Here is a 20,512-nt window from a genome sequence, read left to right on the forward strand (position 1 = left end):
CCGTACATCCACGATCACAGTTAGTTTTGTATGTGTTTTTACCAGTCCCTAACAAATAATCTCGAATCAATGGCATTGTCGAAAGGTCTTTGACCTTGTAAACAATATCTGACGAAAGGCTTCGAAATCCACCAGCTCCAGTTTTCGGTCCTAATTTGAAAAAAAAACATAGTTAGATTCATTGAGTAATAGCTACTTAACAAACGTTTGTAAATTTGATAAATTCTATTAATTAAAAGTTGTAAATGAGATCTGCATACTGTAAATTTGCTAGATATTTAAAAATGCGACTAGGTGAGTATTTCAACAATAAGAACTCGCATTCTAATATTTAATACATAAATCTGTATTCGGATTTTCCTGCCATCACAATAAGAAATCACGCATTTCTATCCATTGTTCAAAAATCGCAAAAATAAATGCATGCAATGAATTCTGAATTTACAGGATACCAATTGCAATCAATTGAAATACTGAGTAGTGTGTTTGCTTCAAAGGTAACAGTCCGGAGGAAGACATATCAACCTACTTAGAACACATTATGCAGACTCAGAACTGAACATGGTTGGTAATGTACTCTACAAAGCTAGATCCATAGAAGAGACCATGGAATGTCTTATTTAAGCATTTGGTGTAACTCAGTGATGAGTATAAACCATGGTCTTCTGCACATAAGGCAAGAACACTTACACGAGATCGACGAGATGGGATGCAACATTAAACACATACAAACAAAATTATTGGGTCATCCGAGCAGTTTTATGTATATTTGGTGCTATAACATCAGTGTCCCAGGTTAAAGGGATGGGTTTGACGCTTACCTGCTTCTTGAACCTCATTACCTTCTAAATGTGGTTGTTCCGTGTATGGAGGCTGTTATTCAGTGGTTGCCGTTGCTAACTGTCCGCCCTGTTATTTTTTTTTTTCTGCTTTAGTTGTAAGAAAGGTATTTTTTTCCAATGCTTTTTGATTCTTTTATCGGTTACAGTCTTTGGTTTCATTTATCGACCAATTTGTTTGTCTTCCTGTTCCCCGAACAGTGTTTTGTTTTCGTCTGTTTTTTTTTTTCTTTTTTGGGGGATAGGCATTTTGTTGACTTATGTTTTTTATTTCCCTATATGCATTTTGTCTTCGATTTTGAACTTTAAAAGGGTGATATTGCAGTACTTCTGGGTTTCTAAGTATGCAATGTTAGTGATGTCTCTCCAAACTAGATGTACCTGATAAGACATATTCTTCTCCAATAGTCAGGCTAATGAAACAGAGTCCGCCATTCCCTGATGTCTCAACTGTAACCTCTTTGCCTGTCTTTATCTGGTCAGGTCCCTGTAATGTCAAATACTCTTGAATGATAATACCTTATAACTATATGTAACTATTTATAAATAAAAAGATGAAAGATATACGTCAATAAGACCGCAACCAAAATTCACTATGACACAAATTACACAAAGATATATAAATGGCGTTCTACATTCCTCAGCAATAGAAAAGTGTCTATTCGATATGTGAAGTCTGAGCATGTTTAAATTTAAACAAGATGTGAATAACTCGTGAGCATTTTAAAAGTTTAGTTAAGTTATACCAATATTTGGCCCCAAACATTAATCGTTTCGAGATGAAAATGCGTCAAGTTAATCAAAATACACAAAAAAGTGAAAAAAAAACAGAACTATTTTTGTTCCATTTTTCTTATAAAGTGTTGACATTCATAAGTCAACTAGGCCACAAAATAGAGATTTTGGTGAAAATGACAAAATCGTTTTGATTTCAATCAAATGTAGGCAAACGAAACATAGAGCGCAGGCTTCGACAAACTTAATATTCACAATTGTTCAACATGTTCAACCTAACCAAATTCTGTATGTGCCTGTCCCTAGTCAAAAGCCTGTGGTTCAGTAGTTATTGTTGGTTCTTGTCTGTCAAATATGTATTTTTTTTATAAATTGTTTTGTTATAAATACATGCAATAAGGCCGTTAGTTTTCTCGTATATAGTGTTTAACATTTTTCCTGGAAAGGCCTTTTTATATCGACTATACGTTATAGGTTTTTCTCAGTGTTGACAGCCTTACGGTGGCTTATTATTGCTTGCATACACTTTATTTTAACTCTGGAGGATAATTTTCTCATTGGCAGTCATACCACATCTCCTTATTTGTATATTCAAGTCCGATATGCAAATTGTTATAACGAACATAATGTTAAAATTTCTTTTTTGTCGGTGCATGGTCTCTGTGTTTCAAGTCCTACGTACATACATTTTCAACAAAAATACTTATTATGTTTTACAATATTGTATGTACTATCAACTATAAAAACTGTTTTCGGTGGTGGTTTTCTCCTATTCATTTGACATACTCTATGTAGAATAAACTACACAAAAAAATGTGTTTGGCGTCTTTGCTAGGTTTAATTGTATGTTTGTTTGAATTGCTTAGCCAGTTGTGCCGTATGTCTGTTATGTATGTTTACACATTATGACTGCTGAATCTCTATTGTCCCACTAACCAATTATGTCTGTTTCGCTTCATTTTCCAATTTCGTAAATATAACATTACCATAAACAATTGTCATACAAATGGGAGGATAAGCAAGCTATTATACCAGTTTTAAACCACCATTTTTTTTTCGAAAAATGCCTGTACCAAGTCAAGTATATTACAGTTGTTTTTGTTCGTTTGTTGGAATAGTCATTTGTTTGTTTTTTAGTTATGCGGACTCCCCTTTTTTAATAACCTTGTTATTTTTGTCAGTACATTTTGTTTTGCCTTTTTAGTCATTGTTTTTTTTTTGCTATGGTTCATTGTGATATTGGTCATTGAATAGTATTTTCCAGTTTTATCTATAAATATGGGCCATAATAGGACCTTGACGAAAAGAGTAAAATAACAAAAATACTGAACTCCAAGGAAAATTCAAAACAGAAAGTCCTTTATAAAATGGCAAAATTAAAAGCTCAGAACATCAGACGAACCGAAGACAACTGTCATATTCCTGACTTAGTACAGGCATTTCCTTATGTAGAAAATGTTGGATTAAACCTGGTTTGATAACTAGCTAAACCTCTCACTTGTATGACAGTCGCATACAATTCCATAATATAGACAACAATGTGTGAGCAAAACAAACAGAGATAATAGGTAAAAATGTAAAAAATTAGGGTACAGCCGTCAACATAGTGTTATAATCTGAATCACCATAAAAGCATATAACTATTTCAACAAAGAAAAACAAAATTGCATATAGACACTCTATAGGAAAAATACATAAGCAACAATGAAAGACATGAGTAAAACATTGACCCTAGCACAATAGTACAATGGCGTACACCGAAACATTTTGATTGGTTAGAAACGTTTAAACCATTGATATTCAACCAATGACGCGACGTTATTTTTCATTTTGGGTACGAATAATGAAAATAAACATAGTCCATCTGATTCTGAAACGGCAAACTGTACACAAATAATGGGACAAGTCATCACATATTCCTTGCTAGTTTACCTTGATTTTCCTATTGATAAGTACACTATATTTATACACAGCAAGATTATCATTAACATCTTCAGGTGGTCCATCTATTTTAATGACACTTTTTACCGTCCCACGTATAACTGAAAAAAAATAAATACATTATCTACATGAAGATAAATTACTTTTCTGTGTGTTTACACACAATTTCATGATTAAAAAAGGATAGTTAAATATAAGAGAAAATGGAAACGGGGAATGTGTCAAAGAGACAACAACACGACCAAAAGGCAGAAAACAGCCCAAGACCACGCTATTTTATATTATGTTTACTTAAGTAATAGGTAAAATTGACAAATACTATGAATACTTGCTAATGGAATATTCTGATCAGTTTGCTCACACATTGTTGTCAATATAATGGAGTTCTGTATGACAATCATACAAGTGAGACGTTTAGCTAGATATTAAACTAGGTTTAATCCACCGTTTTCTACATTAGGAAATGCCTGTACCAAGTTAGGAATGTGACAGTTGTTTTCCATTCGTCTGTTTGAGGTTTTTATTTTGCCTTTTGATAAAAAAAACTTTGCGTTTTTGATTTTACTTGGAGTTCGGTATGTTTGTTATTTTTTTTTTTTCCAAGGTATATTCTAAAATAAATAAGCATACTATTTATTCTGAAAATACTCCTCAGACTGATCTTCATTCGTACAATTGGTTTAAAGTTCGTATCACTAGTGGGTTGTGTTTATTTATCTCTGTACTCATTTGGACGGAGGTGTGTATTTATAGCACCCACATGGCCAAATAGACGTCCTATGCAGAAACGGTATCGGGGCTTTTAGTATCGGATGAGTCTATTTTATATCTTATTTAAGACAATACGAAACAAAAGTATGTCCGAGCGGATTAAATTGATCCAATAAGGTAAGTATTTTATTATATTTTTTTCAATAATCCTCAAGGATTATCATCAATGTTATCTCGATTGATAGATTGTTGTTTGTGTTATGAACTTTATGCATTTTCGGGAAGAGAAAAAAAAATATCAACCAATCAAATAGACCTTTCTAGACAAAAAAGTTGACGTAATGAAGGGTTGGAATTTAAACTGCCAATGGCAATGGAGTGTAGGATGGAAAGGAGAAGATATGAAACAGGCCAAATACGGACAAGTTGAAGAGTGGTTGCATGATGTGTTTAATGTACAGAAACATGACACTCTTCCTTCAGGAGGTATCTGTTTTATTTGTTTGCTCTTGATATTTTTTTTTTCCAACATTTGTTAACGTTTCAATAGTTCCATACATTTATTTAACCACGTAATCACATTCCAGCATCAAAGAATACTCGCTGTTACTTAATGAAGATTGTTGTACTTTCATAACCTGCTTTTATGCAATCATGCCGTCCTACACCCTAAAACTAGTAGCTGTTGTTCTTATAAGAATAAAGGTACATGTCGACACGTCATATGAAATAGTTTTTAATTCGACTTTTTAGTTCATGTCAATATAAACCATATATGCGCATTATCTGGGAAGAAGTAAAACACAAATACATGAATTTTTAATGCAATTCATGACCATCTTCAACAATGTTTAATTTCACAAAATAAAGTTGCTTTCCTGTACCACTTGAAACAATTATTATAATATGACCATTACTATTGCAATGAATGATAATAATGATAACGCAGGCAGGTTAATGCACTTTTAAAAAAATAGGCACTGATTTTCGATGATTGCATCGAAATCTAAATCTGACGTCATTTGCTAAACTATGCGACACGTGATTGGCTAGAACGTTTCTTTGACGTCAAGTGTGAGCTTGTCACCAACAGCTGATCGGGCACCTTGTTATGATAGAAGTCAGTGTCAACCGTCCATCAAAAACACGATCATATAGCAGGACGGTGCTTATATTTTGAGGTATGTTTGTTTTTGAATTATTTTAGCCTTCAACTGCCGAGGTTCAACAATATTCATTTAATTGATGATTGAGTCTCGATTGAGTATGAATGTAGATAAAGCTGCATTGTTTACCTAAAAAGGGGGCTTGTTACACTTTTTGCTGTCAACATGACTAGGGCAGTCTGTATAGACAAACTTCCTATGAATAATTTATGCAAGTCAACACTATTTTACTCGCTTATAAACAATTCTATCTTCATTGACCATTGACTAAGTAACTTTATGTCGACATTTTGCAGACTGACCTGCCATGCACAAATGCGGGTCCAAGAATATTAAATATGGCCCATGATCAACAATGCAGTGTAAGGAGTGGAATTTGTTAAAAGTCAGAGCACCATGCCCGCATCATTCTATCATTTTAAATCATCCCTTTTTGTGTACATTTAATTTTTTTTCTTTATTCATTTTTTTCTACTTTTATCATTGTTTATGTTTATAGTCATTAGATTAATGTTTATTTGTTATATTGATTAACTATAAAAATTTGTATCTGAAGTCGATGCAAAACTTGAAATAATTTACATATTTTTGTTTATTTACAATCTGGGGTGTATAAAATTTAGTTTGAAACCATTCAGTAATTATGGTAACTTCTGTTGCAAGTAATTTACACCATGCACAACATAAAAGGCATTTCAATGCCTTAGGTAAAGACATGTAGTTTCTATAATATCAAACAAGAGGCCTACACAATGTAAGCATTAATATTATAATGTATGAGTCTTGATGGGGGTTCTTCATTTCTTTATTCTTTTTATTTATACAGTTTTTCTATTCTTTATCTATTTTGCCCATTATTCCCCTATTCTTTATATTTTAACACCCAATTATTCTCTTTTCTTATTCGTCCTTTTTTATTCTTTAATTTTCTAGGCATTTATTCTGCACATTTTCTGTAAACACCATCCAGACCCTCATGTGTCAGATGTATTGAGTTACATTCAGTCAATATTGATAACGTCATAATTAATAACAAATTGGTAGATCATTGTGATGGGTAAATATCAGTTAAAGTAAGCTGTAGTTAAACTTTTATTGTAGTATTACAGAAACCTCACAAATTAAAAGTTCATTTTAAATCAATGCAGAACTTTTCTCAAGATAACTTTAATACCATAATGATTTAGGATTACAAAATTTAAACTGAAGTTTTCTATTTGTATCATAACATGAATACCAATAACTTTTAAATTGCCACTAAATGTTTTACATTATTTTTTTCAGTATTAAGACGACTTGGAAGCAATGGTGAAATTGGAAAAAGTAATCAGAGAAAAAGAATAAGCACTTGTTTCATTTGAAGATCAACACACACACAAGGAAATTGTCAGACCTTTTATAACCATATATTGAGATGATTTTAGATCTATGCATGAAAAGAAAGTGAAAGGAATGTTTTAAAGATAAAAGTGCGAGGTCATATAACAAAACTATAACAGTGCTGAATATGAAATAATCCATGCCATGTCACATGTGAACTTTGCATTGGAATGAATCGACTTTCAGTATGACAAAAAAAAAAGGAAGAATTACATGTTCAATTTGACTCTGGAACATTGAAGACAAAGAAATGAAAATATTAAATCAGAGGATAGGACTGTGCATTTCTTTCTTGTAAGATCAACACATAAAAGGAAATGTTCACATCATTACTCATCAGATGCCAGTTATTGAGATAATTTTGGATCTATACATACAAAGTGAAATGAGTGAGAAATATAATTCAAACATCATGATTTGGCAGGCTGGTAACTGCATGTGCTTACTGGTATATATTTATAAGATTATTCTTGGCATGTTACCTGTGAATTAAAAGAAAAACTAAGGGATAAAGAATTTTCTAGAAGAACAATAACATATGAAAATCAACAGGATGATATTTGTGACATGAACAATGCTTTTGATATTAAGTATGAGAAAACTATTTTGAAATGAATGAAAAATTATCATATATAGATAAGAGGATGTGGTATGAGTGCCAATGAGACAACTATCCATCCAGGTCACAATGTGTAGAAAGTAAACAATTATAGGTCAATTTACGGCCTTTGTTTTTATGAAACTTTTGAAATAGACATTATGTATTTAATAATTAATAATTACTCATAATGAACTCAATAAGTAAATGCTTTCACATGCGCTTTATTAAATAAACAAATAGTTTCACCTCTTTTAGGAAATCTCTTATTTTAAATTTTTTCTATAACAATAGAAAATATGTACTTATTTACCTAGCATTAAATTTTTTGCTGGTTTTAATCCTGGACCAATGTACTTGTTTTCAAATTCATTGATTTCATATGTTTTATACTGAAGAGACTGCAATGAATGAATGATGCATGTTTAACAAATGAACATAGAAAAATTCTAGCTTAAAGCAGATATTGTTTCTAGAAAGATCCATATATACATGTGACAGTTTTCTGATCCATACTAATTTCAGTGAACTATTGAAAAATGTTTTTGAAAAAAAAATTGTCAAAGACTTTATCAGGTGTGAGCAGATTAATATTTCTCATGAAACATGCAGAATTTGATAGAATGGGCTTCATACTTCCATTCACTAGGGGTGGTTAAATGTGTTATTTTCTTATCAGGAGAAACATTTTGTTTAAGAAAGACTTTATTGCCGTTCGTCATCTTAAAGTCGTAAAAACCCTATGATAACTGAAGTTAAGAGAGTACATATTAAGTAAATTTTATTTACAGTCGTCACATATGGAAATGAACATGAGATTACGAAAGCTCTTACAAAGTATATGGCGGTTAACCTTAGAGTCCCCTCTTTTTTTCCTTCATAACATTCGCATTCGCCGTGATTCTTTCAAGTTTTATTAACACATTCAAGTATGAAAATAATAAAAATAACACATGGATGATATAAGGGATGACCAAAATTAGTTCTGGGTAAGATTCTTGAGAAAAATTCAAAAAAATTTCAAATTCTAATGATTTTTATATGAATAAATAGCCAATTTACCGTAGAACAGTATTAAACTACCTGCGAAATTTTGAAATAATTTCTTAATTTCAAGAGGGATAACACATTTAGTGAAAACAAATTAATCTTCCATGAGGTTCTCAATAATTATTTATTAATTACTAGTGTTATAATAAATGTTGTCGTACAAATGTTCGTCAACTTTTCTTTATATGCTAGTGCTTATGTTATAAAATGTTATTATATTTTTAGGAAGATATTGAAATATTATATGGTTAGTGTGCAAGTATTTCGAACTTAATATTTTCTTGGCCTGTTATTGATATTCAGTTAATTGCAAAACAGGATATATTTACATATGAATATAAATAAGAAGATGTGGTATGAGTGTCAATGAGACAACTCTCCATCCATCCATAATGCATGTTCTTTATTGAATTTCCTTTAGCAGACAATTTAGGTTTATCTATTCATTTAAGCATAAATTGCAATTTTGAAACACAGACAAACAGTTTTAAACAAATACTTAATTTTTAATTAAATACAAAACTATGTACTCAATGGACTGACCACAACACGATGACCACTTGTCAATGATATTAACTTATATGTAATTACTTAGTCACACTGTATAATTACAACAATAATATATTCCACGATTTACCTTTACTGGTTATGATAAAAATAACTGTCCATTATTATCAAAAATTATACTTAATACTTCAAAGTTCTTTGAAGCACTGCATAGTGTTACATATTATGCAGCATTTTCATATATTATTTCTTTCTCTCGGTTAATCATTTATTAATTACGTAATCATTATGTTTAACTCGTTCGAATATAATGCGTTAAACAATCATATTAATTCTAAGGCAATTTCATTTTAAAGTTGATCTGTGCTTTTAACGACAATTACTATAATTTGTATATACTTAACAAAATTGTTGGATTTATAATATTGCTGTTGAATAAATAAATATATAGATTCCACCTATACATCAAGTGTGTTACGATATTTCTCCACTCGAGACAGTTAAATTAAATATTTAAAGCGCTAGGCTTGCCGAGCTTTTTAAATAATTAAAATTTAACTGCTTAGAAATTTGACGTCATAATTAAAATTCGACCAATCATTTGCCATGAACACAGTTATCTCTAGAGATGAGAAATATTTTTCTCACACCGATCAGAAAATGTGAAAAAAACATGAAAATTAGAAAAAAAAAAATGTATACATAGTAAAACATGTTTAAGAAGCTACAAGATTTACTCTAAAATAGAATCATTTGAGGCTCCTCATTATATTCCAATTTAGGCAAATTGATTGTGTCTTTAATATGCATACTGTGCAAACTTATAAAAAAAACTGCGATAATATTTCTTTTGAGGATGCCCTAAAGAGGGTGAGCAACCAGACACGCTATTTAACACATGAAATGAATAAAAGGAGGAGACCACTTGACCAAAACAGTAAATGTGACATGCTGACTTTTCTAACTGTGGATGGTCACTGCAGTGCATTGTGCTATGCATACAGAATAAAAATTGAATATTATAGATAAATAACGACAAAGCAATAAATGCCAAGCCTGTATTGTAATTTCAACGTCAGCTGTCACTTGAAAATAGCAATAAAAAAAATGATTTAGATAAAATATTAATAACAAAGAAAATTATCTCGGTAAAAAGTACATTGTGTTTAAACATAATTAGAAGTACCATATGGCCAAAATATAGGTTGTTTTATCTTTAAAGAGATGAAAGACAGGAACACTAGATTTTAATTGTTCCATCAACGAATCAAAACAGTGACAATGATGAATATAGTCTTAAATTAAACGAAAATGATTTACTATAATTTATTCATTGAATTTTTTTTGTTTACATCGTTCCCCTTTATCAATACATTATGTATATTTTCAGCTTCATTTAACATGTTTAAAAAATCTTTAGAACATTTGATGAACCAAAAGATATAGACACACGAACTACATAAACATCTAATAGTCCACTTACCAAAATAACTTTTACAAAATTTCCTTTGAGGATGCTCGAAAGACGGTGAGCAACCAAACACACTATTGAAAACATAAAATGAAAAAAATAACAGTCCACTTGACAAAAACTTTAAATACGACATTTTGAGTTTTCTTACTGTGGATGAAATAATTCGTAGTGTTGAAATAATTGAATACCATATATATATATATATATATATGATATAGGAAGGCCAAATGGATTTGTTCAGAAACCACAAAACACATCAAATACTGTAACAAACTACAAAAAAGACTACATTGAATGATGTAACAAGAATCCTCATAAACATATACCGTCTGGAATTAGGTATGAAAAGTAACCAACAGGATCTTACTGGAAGGATGTACATATTAAAAAATTGTGTGACATGAACCACATCATTAACAAAAAACTTCGTATCTAATGGTTTTTCAAAAACTTTACATACAAAACAACTGTCACAACAACAACAAATGGTTAAAATATTGTATAATAAATGTTAAATATAAATTTAACTATCTGATGCTGTTGCTTTATATTTCTAATAATGGATTGCCTTACATGTAGATATATCAACAAACAAAATACGCAAGGTCAATAAAACAAAAAGATTGTTTTTAGTATATTAATTTTCATTTAATACATATTTACAATGGCAATACCGTTATTACAATTAAACATGACTTTATATAAATAATAAATGAAGAAAACTAATTTACTTAAACTTTTATATTGCTACTAATATAATTATATCTACATGTATAGAATTGAAAATGGAAACGGGGAATGTGTCAAAGAGACAACAACCCGACCAAAGAGCAGAATGATCACAATACAAAGGAAATCGGCATTTATTAAATTCAATTAATATATATATTTATATATATAACAAGTCTAAAAGGGTACAGCATCACCAAAAAATAATAATAAAATGAACAAATGTTAACGTTGGCGAGACAGAACAGCCATTCAACAAACGCATGAATGGCCATCGAAGTGACTACACCTGCAAGCCCGACCTCATAAGTCGTCATTTGAGATCAATGGGCACTCCAAAGCTGATCTCAAAAACCTAACCATCACAATCATAGACCACAACGAGGGTTGGTCAAGGGCCGACAGACTCGCTCGGGAAAGGTTTTGGATTAGAAAGCTAAGGACAGTTTCCCCAGAGGGCACCAATGAAAAAACAGAGAATAAGTCACTCATTTTCACTTCTATCACTCATTTTCCTACCATCACTTGTTTCCAGTAACTCAGGCTTCCGTACTGGACTCTTACAGTTTTAAGGAATTTTTTAATAATACCAGTTTAAATTACAGGGTTCTATTCATTTGGGAGGGATGTATAAGTACGCAGTCATGTTCAATTATTTAACCTTAGTCAAAATTTATTATTATTTTTTTAATCATTATCAAACTGCTATCTATTTGGGATGTTTAAATACGCAGCCTCTGTTTTAATTACTCTACCGTTGACAAATTTGAAATATTATACTAGCTTGGATCGGTCAGTGCTGTTTATTGGGAATGTATTTCCACGCAATCGTTGTTGTTACATCTTAACTGTCGTCACCTTTGAAATTTTAGAGCTGTACCAGTTCATATCGCACATTACTATTTTCATTTGAAGCATATCTTTGCAGTCTTTGTTGTAAATAGCTACATAACCTACGTCATGTTTAAAAATTTTAGAATTGTACAAGCGTCTCTATGATGTTCAGTTTTGACTGTTTTATTGTATAAGTTTCAAGATTCTTATAGTTTTACAATCAGACTAGATTGATATGATTCATTTTACATCGTGATCATACTGATGAAGGATATCTGTTATCCGAAATATTTAACATTTGTTCATTTTATTATTATTTTTTGGTGATGTTGTACCCTTTTAGACTTGTTATATATTATATTTTGTAGTGTACTGTATCATAATTATATGATTCATCGCCCCGTAAGATTTATCGTTGGCTATTATTCAGTCATTTATATATATATATATATATATATATATATATATATATATATATACATACACAATTACTCTAAATATCAGCACAATAATGTTAAATCTGCAAATTTACGGAAGCAAATTTTTGTTCTTCCCTCGCCAGGATTCGAACTCATGCTATTGGGATATCGACATAATCAGAGGTACTAGACGTAATACAAATCCTTAAGCTGTGGTTGTAAATCCATTGTATAGAATATATATTTTATCAACGAAACATTTTGTTTATTCTTTAAACTTCACATAAACTATTGTCTAGTCTTCAATAGGTAAACACACTTTTGTTTGAAATTAACTGATTGTTGATGCCTAATGTCACTCTTTTGTAAATAAGTAGTATCAAATAAATGTTCAAACTCTTTCATATTTTAATACATGAAGAAACCATGCTATCACAAAACGTATTCAGATTTATATCATGCACCATTCTCCTCTGGAAATTCATCTTTCCAGTTTCACTAACATTGGGATAGATATTGCAAATTGGCTAACAGATATTCAAAACGATGTTTGTTTTTATATTGCTAAGGAACAACTGTCTCTTATTCAGCAATACTAAAGCTAAAGCTTGGATAGATTAACATGGTTAGCTTATTCCTCAAAGTAAATGATATGACGCAGTTTGGCATAGGACATGGAGTGGATAACAAGCACACAGATTTAAGGCTTCACATAGATTTGACACTTACATACATATAACGTTTATCATGTAGAATATGTGATACTTGTATTTGGTTTTGATTTTGATTAAGTGTTATTGTTATTACATCATTCCAGGTGGTCCCTATTTGCTGATTGTCGTGACATCATTCTATGTAGTTCCTGTTTGTGATTTACTATTACATCGGTCTTTGTGGTTTGTTGTTAAATCGTTATATGTTGTTTCTTTTTGTGGTTTTTGTTACATTCTTCTGTGTGATTTTTGGCTTTTTGTGACTTCTGTGCAACCCGATTGTACACTACTGATATATAACGACAAAGTTACTTATGCAAAAATTGTAATGTTATTTCAAAATCAGCTGTAACCTGAAGGTAGAAAAAAAGAAAAAATTAAATTGAATATAAAAAGTAAGGGAAAAAATCTCGGAAAAAGGCCGATGCTCATTGATTTTTTACCAGATTGCCAACTATAATTTGTTGTATCTCTACGGTAAGGAATGACGCCAACACTCACAAATTAATTTTTACATAAGCGAATAAAGACACCAAAAGTAATAAATATATCCACTAAAATCAGACGAATAAGATAAATTGAAATTAATCAGCTGACAAAAAGTGACTTTACACTTGTTTCCTTTATCTATTTAGATAAGTTATATCGCGCTTCCCAGAAATAAACGTGTCCGTATTTCGCGCTTATTTTACATTCGTTGAGAAACAACAGCAAATTAGAGTTATTCGAAACATATTGTTGTCACGAGATTGAGATATCCATTCTCATACGCGAAAAAAATATTTCGTTTCCGTATGAATACCCTTCTCCGAAAATTTCTTTTGCGAATTTCACCTTCATAGGATTGACATTGGAAAGTCGCAAACAGTTATTCAAAGCGATGTCGTTGTTCTTGTCTGTTCTTGTGCACTTGTAGTTTTCCTGCAATACCAACACTTAGCACTAAGATTCAGATATAGCAAAAATCGATATGTTTATCTTGATTTCTCGGCGATAAGATGATGATGATGATGATGGATGGCTGCTTAACGTCCAGCGGCAAATTAATATGCATATTCAGGACAAGAACATGATAATGTAACATGAATAGTAACCTTGCTTTTTACTAGACCGACACGCTTAGCCGGATTTTTAATGTGCTAGTTCACAAGGTAACAGTCCACAGGAAGACATGCCACCTTACCCGGACACATTATTCTGACTCCGAGCCGACCAGTCTTTTCTCTTACTCCTTAATGCCGCGTGCTTAGAGGAGAAGATACAAAAACCAATTTTAAATTCTTTGGTTTGAACCGGCCGGGGTTCGAACCTACGACCTCCCGCACTCGAGGCGAACACGCTACCACGAGACCACCGAGGCAGTATCTCGGCGATAAGAACTCAAGTGCTGATTATAAAGGATATGATATCACATAAGGTCAGATCGCATATGTTTAATATTGCAGACTAACTGCATTCTAATTGTATTTTTATTCATATACAAATATTGTAAACATTCTGATTATAGAAAATTCATCTGCAGTAAAAATTGAGGTAAAATACTACAGCGTTATTCAAACTCGTAAGTCGAAAACGAGCTCACAATGCCTTTGAAAAAAACGGAAAACGAACAAAAGACAAACAACATAGAAAAACAATGACTGAACAACACGAACCTTACATAACCAAAAACCGGGGATGATCCGGGTGCTCTAGAAGAGTAAACATATATTTAACATTACTAGCGATAAAATGATAGCATTAATTATCGAAGACACTACAATTTTACATTGACGATCAAAGTAATATCAACAATTTAGATCCAACAAATACTGTCATAAATTGCCTCACATCCTCACTGTTAAATACCAAACAAATTAACATTTTGACAATCAAGGGTGCATAGCGATACATATTAGAAACCTGTACAAAAATGTACGTATGACTAGAAAGAGTAATACGGGTGGACTGCATTTTTCTTGCAAAAATAAGATTCAATTACTCGCAAACATTAGAACAATTGTCACACACACAATTGTGGGTATTTTTTTTATTATTTTCGACTTATATTTCTAGGATTTGTGTTAGTCTTTGACATGACTGTATACTTTTGCTCTCCTGTAAGTTTTGTTTTTGTTTTTGTTTACACGTCGATGCTTCTGTTTGTGGGCTGAGAATTCATTCTGAATCCAATAGTAGTCGCATGTGTTTTAGTTCTCAAGCATGAGATGTTTAACCTATCGACGAACTTGGTCTCGTTCCCTTTGGAGTTAATGGGAATCCTCCAGTTTGAGTGTCCTCTGATATGTAACTTTTTAATCGATTAACGAGATTTGAACATCGGTAAACTACTGTCGCCTTAATTTGGATTCATTTTGTGTGTGTGGTTTAAGGATTTGTTGCACTTCATCTGTTGATATTGTCCTAAAATATTTGAAATCGAGTCCCACTGTTAAGAAATGCAAATATATAGAAGGTGAGTAGTTAAGGAACAATTTGATGTCAAATGTCTAGTTGAAAATGTGTTCGGAGTTTTAACATCAATGCCAAGATTTATGAAAATAGCTGTCCATGTTTGTGTTTGTTTCCAGTGTTTAGAGAATCAAATATAGTTTGAACTTATAATTTTAATAAGATATACTTTCAATGGAAATTCCTTTTGACGATATGTTCAACAATTATAATGTTGGAATTACTGAACAAGAAGGCATGATAAGACTTCGTTATTGACCCCTTGAATCAGATTTAAAAAGGTATTTTTAATCTATTAAGTAACACCCTTTAGATGATCACACGGTTTGTTTGTCAGATTCTAGTATGTAGAGTTTTGAATTGATTTATGAAGTTGCATTCGGGATTGAAAATCCTGTATTTCATGCAAAACTTTACACTTCGCCTAAATTGCCTCAATTTGTGATTTTGTGATTTGTATTATTATTTGAGCAAGTGATGAAACCAAAAGGATTGTCTTATTATACGAAAATGTCCTCTTTATTAACAATGATTAATATTTTGTGTATTTTTCCTTTACTCCTTTTTGTGATAATTTTTCATATCATGTTACTCGCTTGAGATAGAAAATTATAGCTAGAAACTAAATAAACATCAAAAACGTCATAGGCAAAATAGCGATAAACAGTCAATCAATGATCTTTCAAATTCGAGGACGTCTCTTGGCCTTTCGATGAGGTTGCAGCTGAAAACACCCTCTCGTTTAAATAAAACTATCGATCTGTACATTGAAAATTTCCACCAAACACTATAATAAAAAATAACCTTTGTGACATTACATACATTTCTTTCCTTAACTGTTCAGATAACATCCCTATTCCTTTATTAGAATAACTAAAAACGTTTTGAAAGACTTTTTGATTTTTCTTATTTTATTTCAATATGCAGGCTGTTAGAAATTGTAAATAATCACAAGATATTATTATGTCCTCAACATAGGGTTAAATCAATGTTTATCTTTTGTTTCTGGATAACAGATGTTACAGCAAGATCAATTTAAACCCAGTATTTTAACAATAATTATTTTTATTATTCTCTATTTTTTGTTAAGAACTGTACTTTATAAGTTTCTACATGCTTTACAAATCACAGGGAAATACGACTCAGTGCATCCGCCCATTAGCTAGTATGTTTGTACTGGCATATTTTTAGGATCGGCAGTTTTATGTTTAAACTTATTATTGTATTAATAATTATTTTATTAATTATATTGGGTTAAATTGCGTGGTACGGTCATGTTTTAGAATCATTTGGTTTAATTTGATATTCTTTCTTGTTAATGGTTTTCGGCAACTAACTAATAATAAGTGATTATATATTCTGCACTTTGAAATCGGCATCATGAGTATCCCGCATGTGACACATATTGTAAAAGTGAAAAGTGGGAATGGTGATTCGGCGACAGCGTCGGTGGCGTAATTTTTTAATATACAGCTTTAATTTTGTACTCTACGTATACAATAGTGAAGTGACATCAACCATAAAATTTCATTTTTTATGCATCCACCTAACACACGGCTTTTTTATATATATAATACGGAAGATTATTACTTATACTTTCTGTTTTTTCTAGTTTTGAAACATTCGTACGGTTCATTTGAGGTATGTCCAAGACACGATGTAGTTACGATATCGACGATATCAAATCGATATCGATATTAACTTAATCACTATATACCACATTCATCTACTTCATCAGTTGCCCTGGTTCAATCTGTTTGTGTGGATATCTACGATATCGACGATATCATATCGATATCGATGTTCAGGTAACTACTATAAATCCCCATTTATCTACTTCATGAATAACAGTTAGTTTTCCTGGCTCATCTATAGGTGTCGATATTAACGATATCGACGATATAGACGCGATATCGACATTCCAATTTCCCTCGTCATTTGTTGCTTTGAATATTCTACGTTGTATACATCTTAAACTAATGTCGATATCGACGATATCGACATTTAAAATTCCCCTCTTTATGTGAAGCATTAATTCTGTTCTTTAAATACATTTCAAACAAATGTCGAATTATTCCTTTGATTATGTTGTCGATGTTGTCGATATCGACGATATCGATTTGATATCAACATTTGAATTTTCCTTGTAATGTGTAGCATCCATTCTTTACTTAGAATAGATTTTATGCTGTATTCATCTTAAAGTAGAGTCGATATCGTCGATATCGACGATATCGATTCGACATCGACATTTACATTTTCCGTTGTAATGTGTTGTTTTGATTCAGAAATTTGTATGCATTTCAAACAAGTGTCCATTTCAACAATATTGATTCAAAATAAGAATTTTTGTTTCGCTTTGTTCATATGTTTCCTCTTAATATGCTTACTTTGCAAACATTTTATGCAAGTGTAAATTTTGCCTAGTTCATCTCGCAAAATCAGCATTTGAAACTTCCTTTTAAATTTGTTCTTTTTATTTATCTAAAACGTGTTTCCTATCTCTTAACTTGTTTCATTTGTATCCATTTTTTGCAAGCGTCTTGCCAATAAATACATATGTAGAATTACAGTTGCTCTTAACTCGCTTACTTATATGTACGTTAAAGACAAAAATTCTACCACCTCGAATTTGATCTTTCAATATCAAACTATAAAGCTGAAACAACTAGTGCTTATTCATTGTGATAGCATGGCTTAAAGGTAATAACACATTCCGCTTAAGAAGTTGACTACGAAAACCAACAGTATACTCATTAAGATATTATTGATATTTAGGCCTATTATTATTAAAAGAATTGTCCTTTATTTTTTTCAATAACATTTCTTTTCTGAAATTTTTTTTTCATAATGGATTAAATAATCTATTTAGTAACAGATTTACATTTTCTGTTTTTTAATCAAATAGTTTTATTTCGTGTCAAGTATTCATATTTTTTGAACATATATAATGATTAAGATATAAATACAAATTCAATGTACAAATAATAATGTTTGTTTTTAGATCTCTACCCCTCTAAACTATCAATGTAAACTGTTTTCTGTTTCTTTGAAGGGCACAAAATATTTTCCTTATTCTCCTTAGCGTCCCTTTACTCCTCAAGTTTTACTCCAAACTAGTTAGGTTTTCTGTAAACTCCTTTGCAATGTCCATTGTAACATCCGACATATCAGTGTTTATAAAAACGACTGTTACCCTACCTTCGACATGTCGAAATCTGATATGTCTTGGTTTGTCATGGATGTCTTAAGTAAAAATCGATATAGAATCGATATCGTGTTGACATTGTCGATATCGAAGATATCGACATCTGGGTATGTCTTGGCGTGATATGGATGTTTAAAGCAAACGTCGATATCGATTCGATATCGTGTTGACATTGCCGATATCGACGATATCGACAACTGGGTACACCTTGGACATGATTGGTTCATTTCTGCCTATCAAGATCAAAGTTCAAGGAAGGACAATTTCTTATTCTTTTTCAAGATAACAGCATTAACATGCTTAATGCATATTCTGTCATTTTCATAATATAATAATGCATGCAAATGCGGAAAACGCATTTGAAATATTCATAACGTGTGTGAATAAATAGTACCTTGATCAAAATTCCGCGTAATGCTTATTTAAAAGCAAATTATAACAACTCATACATTTAACCGAAGTACCTGCAAGTAATAAGTAGTTCTACGTTAAAACATTGTTTGAAGTCAATACTAGATTGAAGAAACAAAATTCTAAAAAAATGTGAAAACTTTTAAAGGAAATAACATACGCGAGAATCAATGCTTTTGAGGGAATATAGGTGTCGAAACTTTCATATTTCAATATGCATTGTAAATGCAGGCCGGAAAGAAAAGTTGTTTTCCTATTATCTACATTTTGTAATTTGTAATTTCATATATACATTGATATGATTAAAAGACTTTTGTACAAGTTAGAAAAGCTGTCTACTTGGTTGCTTCAATTTTATCGAGTATTATTCATTTTATTAATAATGTATAAATTCATTAATGATAGAGTAGAATGCTAAAGTTATCATAACTAAACTGTACGTAATTTTCCAGCAATAGCGTATTGACATGGCATTGTAATCATAATATCACGTCCTCGTTTCATCGATTGTGACATTAACGAATGACACTTATCAAATATCTACTTACAACACTAGAAACATGATAGGTGCCACTAGTGTAGCAGGTTCGGCTTACCTTTCCGGATCCCGGCGCACCTGAGATCACCCCAGTTTATCGTTCGTGTTGCTCATTCTTTAGTTTCCGTTGTAGTGTTTCGTCATTTGACATGACGATGTTTTTTCTCGACTTATTTGTTTTGAATGTCCTCTTGGTATCTGTTATTTTTTGCCTCTTTTGTGCAGTTATGTTTACTTTTATTATACATGTTATATATCTTAAGTTTATCGTAAATTTCTGATACTTTTAAATCATGAAAAGACCAACAGGACTAAGTTCCCACCTCCCTCAGAAGTCGGTAGAAATATATACTCTTTAAAACTCCACACGTATTGAAGCACTTATACATCATTTGTGTTCAGATTTTATAGTTGGAGCGTTCCTATTGAAGATAAATCAAGGAAAGCGCTAAGGACATGTTGCTAAAGTGTTATTTTCATTAATTTGGTTAAAAAATTCTAGGAAATCATATACATTCTAGTTATAATCAGATTTCTGAATAGCTTAAATGTTTAAGTATATTAGTTTCAACTTTTGACTATTTAACTTAAAAAAGTTTAATATGCATTAACATCTTCTTGATAAGATGCAGTTAATAATTGTGAAGTTTCACCAATATGTACCAATCGATGTTGGAGGAGAATGGTTTTTTTATAAAGTTTATTGACATATAACAGGTCTAATGGATGGACAGAAGAAAGGCAGAAGGGCATAGGGGCAAGATGATCCCTACATCGTCGTAAACCATACGCACTTAATTATATATAT

General features: G+C 31.4%; 1 protein-coding gene and 1 long non-coding RNA gene across 3 annotated transcripts in view; one reads left to right on the forward strand and one right to left on the reverse strand.

Annotated features, from left to right (window-relative positions):
* LOC127712890 (uncharacterized) overlaps positions 1-20,512 on the reverse strand; it is a 52,957-nt gene that overhangs the window by 16,179 nt on the left and 16,266 nt on the right. The gene's annotated exons all lie outside the window — the stretch shown is intronic.
* LOC127712200 (uncharacterized) lies at positions 6,436-9,392 on the forward strand. Of its 2 annotated transcripts, none has more exons than XR_007986988.1 (2): positions 6,436-6,465; positions 6,677-9,392. It is a non-coding gene; the product is annotated as an uncharacterized LOC127712200 (long non-coding RNA). The 2 variants fall into 2 exon arrangements; XR_007986987.1 differs by lacking the exon at positions 6,436-6,465 and adding an exon at positions 6,499-6,519.

The sequence above is a fragment of the Mytilus californianus genome, unplaced genomic scaffold, assembly GCF_021869535.1.
Source record: "Mytilus californianus isolate M0D057914Y unplaced genomic scaffold, xbMytCali1.0.p SCAF_8, whole genome shotgun sequence".
Classification (NCBI taxonomy): Eukaryota; Metazoa; Mollusca; class Bivalvia; order Mytilida; family Mytilidae; genus Mytilus; species Mytilus californianus.